This window comes from Tupaia chinensis, unplaced genomic scaffold (assembly GCF_000334495.1).
Source record: "Tupaia chinensis unplaced genomic scaffold, TupChi_1.0 Scaffold000154_1, whole genome shotgun sequence".
NCBI classification, from domain to species: domain Eukaryota; kingdom Metazoa; phylum Chordata; class Mammalia; order Scandentia; family Tupaiidae; genus Tupaia; species Tupaia belangeri.
Genome location: NW_006159625.1, coordinates 3,926,198 through 3,930,698, shown reverse-complemented (window position 1 = coordinate 3,930,698; position 4,501 = coordinate 3,926,198).

Genomic DNA, 4,501 nt, shown 5'->3' with positions numbered 1-4,501 from the left:
CATTACTGCCCCCTCAGTCCTTTATATAAAAAAAAGAAAAAAAAGAAAGAAAAAGGAGACATAACTTATTTTTTATTTTTAAAAACATGCCAGCAAGCGCATGTACTCATCAGAGAAAGAGAAAAGACGGAAAGTGAGAAAGCATCCCCACCTCATGGGGCACGGCCATGCTGCAAGTCCCTCCCAATTCTCCATCCTGTCAGGATTTGGGGCACGTATGCACATACATGTGTCCAGTGTGGGGACCAGCAAATGGCATAATGGTTATGTTGCCGGACTCCCATGTATTCAATTGCTATTCAAGTCCCAGACCTGGTGGCTGAAAACTCATGCTGCGCACATGTGTGTGTCTGCCCAAAATCCCAAGAGGAGAATGGAGGAGCAGGAATGACATGGCCATACCCTCTGGGGGGTGATTTCTTACTTTCTGTCTCTCTGGTGAACACATGTACCCTATAGGAAAAATCTCTATTTAAAAAAAAATGCAGCATGTTTTTCAAACTGCTGGGTCTGGGACTCAAACCACATGGCTGGCTTTGTAGAACCTAGCCGCCTAAGCCACTGGCCCCAGGGTGGCCCAATGCATGAAGCTTTCTTTTCTTTTCTTTTCTTTTCTTTATTTAAAAAAAAATGCAGCATGTTTTTCAAACTGCTGGGTCTGGGACTCAAACCACATGGCTGGCTTTGTAGAACCTAGCCGCCTAAGCCACTGGCCCCAGGGTGGCCCAATGCATGAAGCTTTCTTTTCTTTTCTTTTCTTTTCTTTTCTTTTCTTTTCTTTTCTTTTTCTTTTCTTTTCTTTTCTTTTCTTTTCTTTCTTTCTTTCTTTCTTTCTTTCTTGGAGAGGTTTTTGCTATAGGGTGTGTGCACTCACCAGAAATACAGAGAGCAACAAAGAAACAGAAAGTGAGAAATCACCCCCCAGGGGGGATGGCCACGCTGCAATCCCTTCTGCTCCATTCTCCTCTCAGGATCTTGGGCACACACACACATGTGCCCGGTGTGAGTTTAAGCCACCAAGTCTGGGACTTGAACCATGGCTGACTACATGAGAGTTCAGTGACATAGTTATTACACCAACTGCTGATCCCAATGCATGAAGCTTTTAGTGGCAAAGAGAAATGTATTGATGATTTGGTGAAATGACAGGGCCTGATAGTGCAGCAACACAACATCACACATAATATTGCTGAGTCTTAGTCTTGTAAGTCTCTGGCCACCCTGCAGGCTGCCAGGCCAGGACTCTCTCCTCTCTTCTCACTTCCCTTCTTTTGGTCTAAAGTTCAGATTCCTCACATTTGTTTATGTGGAATAATTTAGTCCTCCTCCATTCCTGCCACTAAACTCAGCTCCAGGCCTCCCTGTGCATAACTCATAATGGTTTGGCTCAATAACCTAAGTTCTTTTTCTTTTTTAAATGTACTTTTCTAGATTCATAAGAGAGAAAGGAGCACCCTTCTCAGGGTCTAGGCCATACTGTGATCCTCTTCCTCCAGTCCTCCAGCCTGTCAAACACTAGGCACTCACACACATGCCTGGTATGTTTTAGTCCAACCAGGACAGGGATTCAAACCAGGGTCCCTGGTGGGATCCAGCCTCTCTTGGGCAGCCCATCACCTTTCCTCAGTCTTCCAGTTCGTCAGGACCTTGGGCATGTGTGCAGGTATCCAGAACCTTTTTGAGTTGGCCCAGGCCTCCGAACCCACGGTTGGCTGAGTGGCTTCCAACACTACAGTTTTTGGTTATATGAGGTATATATATATCCCTAGAGAGAGACAGAGAGAAGCACCCCGCAATGGGGCATGGTTGTGCCACAATTCCTTCTCTATTTTTACATCCTGCTGGGATTTGGGGCATGGACACACATGTACCTGGAATGTTTCTCAATCTGCCAGGGCCCAAACTCAAACTGCATGATTAGCCATGTGGGATGCGACTCCCTTAACCATCAGGCTATAGAGCTGACCCTTTGGTTCCATTTTCTACAGATGGTGCCACAAGACTGGGCCTTAGAGTCTTTTTATGCAAAGAACCAATTTACACTAAATACACAAGAAGCTATTGAGTGCTCATAAGACAAATGAACAGGAACCCAAACCAGAAAACCAGGGTAAATGTACCAGAGAAGGAAAATAAACACATTGCACTTGGCGTGCAACTTTGCACGAGTACCAGAGCTTATTAAATCAGGCCAGGAGAAGCCCTCTCAGAAAGAGACAACTAGCAAAATAGAACTTGGAAATATGTGGAGCAGCTCAACACAGCCCTCTGTGGAAGAGACCAGCCGGAGTCAGCCCCAAAGACCCATGACTTAGACTTTTGGGAGACTTAGAGCAGATTAAATTAATAGAGCAATTAGGGGCAGGAAATAGGCTAAGCCTCTTAAAGTCTGCAAATTGCAGGGGAAATTTTCTGAACAATTCGGTTTGTAGGAAGGAATTGAATAAAACACTTTAATTTCTCTTCATTTGGTTTCTTTGCAAGATGCTGAGCTGGCAAGTTCTGAAGAGCAGTACATAACCACAGGTTTCTTCTGAGGTGCAAACATCAGGGACTCATTAATTTTTAAAGTTTGTTTATTTCTTCCATGGCGAGAGAGATGAGAGAGAGAGAGAGAGAGAAAGAGAAAGAGAGAAAGAGAGAGGGGGGCAGAGAGCTAGGGTGTGAATCGGGGGGTGGATTGTGTTACAACAGCCTGTCAAACACTAGGCACTCACACACATGCCTGGTATGTTTTAGTCCAACCAGGACAGGGATTCAAACCAGGGTCCCTGGTGGGATCCAGCCTCTCTTGGGCAGCCCATCACCTTTCCTCAGTCTTCCAGTTCGTCAGGACCTTGGGCATGTGTGCAGGTATCCAGAACCTTTTTGAGTTGGCCCAGGCCTCCGAACCCACGGTTGGCTGAGTGGCTTCCAACACTACAGTTTTTGGTTATATGAGGTATATATATATATATCCCTAGAGAGAGACAGAGAGAAGCACCCCGCAATGGGGCATGGTCGTGCCACAATTCCTTCTCTATTTTTACATCCTGCTGGGATTTGGGGCATGGACACACATGTACCTGGAATGTTTCTCAATCTGCCAGGGCCCAAACTCAAACTGCATGATTAGCCATGTGGGATGCGACTCCCTTAACCATCAGGCTATAGAGCTGACCCTTTGGTTCCATTTTCTACAGATGGTGCCACAAGACTGGGCCTTAGAGTCTTTTTATGCAAAGAACCAATTTACACTAAATACACAAGAAGCTATTGAGTGCTCATAAGACAAATGAACAGGAACCCAAACCAGAAAACCAGGGTAAATGTACCAGAGAAGGAAAATAAACACATTGCACTTGGCGTGCAACTTTGCACGAGTACCAGAGCTTATTAAATCAGGCCAGGAGAAGCCCTCTCAGAAAGAGACAACTAGCAAAATAGAACTTGGAAATATGTGGAGCAGCTCAACACAGCCCTCTGTGGAAGAGACCAGCCGGAGTCAGCCCCAAAGACCCATGACTTAGACTTTTGGGAGACTTAGAGCAGATTACATTAATAGAGCAATTAGGGGCAGGAAATAGGCTAAGCCTCTTAAAGTCTGCAAATTGCAGGGGAAATTTTCTGAACAATTCGGTTTGTAGGAAGGAATTGAATAAAACACTTTAATTTCTCTTCATTTGGTTTCTTTGCAAGATGCTGAGCTGGCAAGTTCTGAAGAGCAGTACATAACCACAGGTTTCTTCTGAGGTGCAAACATCAGGGACTCATTAATTTTTAAAGTTTGTTTATTTCTTCCATGGCGAGAGAGATGAGAGAGAGAGAGAGAGAGAAAGAGAAAGAGAGAAAGAGAGAGGGGGGCAGAGAGCTAGGGTGTGAATCGGGGGGTGGATTGTGTTACAACAGGGGCTGCTTTCCCGCCCTAAGTGGGCACTTCTCCCCCAGGCTCCAGCTGGATACAGGACAGGATCCACTCCCAGCTTCAGTCAGCCCTGGTTCACGGGCACGCCCATGCCCAGTGTACTAAGGGAGGTCTCTGCATGTGAATCTGGAACCTTCCCAAATGATCAGCTTCTCAGAGCATTGCATTATTGCTGGCCACCATGCAGCCCTGAAAATTATTTTTTTAAATAATTATTTATTCAATTTTATTTATTATTATTATTTTTTAAATTTATTACAGGGCACATGTGCTCACTAGAGAGAGACAGAGAAAAAGAGAAAGCGAGATAGCAAGCTACCAGGTCTAGGACTTGAACCACATTTGATCATGTGGGAGTCCAACACCTTAACCACTATGCCACCTGCTGGCCCCCAGGAATCATTAATTTTTAATAGTCACCCATTTGGCAGGGAACCAAGGAGTCCTGCCTGGCTAGGAGGTTTAATCACTCACAAAATACAAGGGATATGTTTTTCCTAATCTATACCATTATCTTTCTTGAAGCTTCTCTTGACTTTCTTTTTTTCTTTTTTTTTGGGGGGGTTTTTTTTTTTATTGGGGACGGCCCTCTTCCCG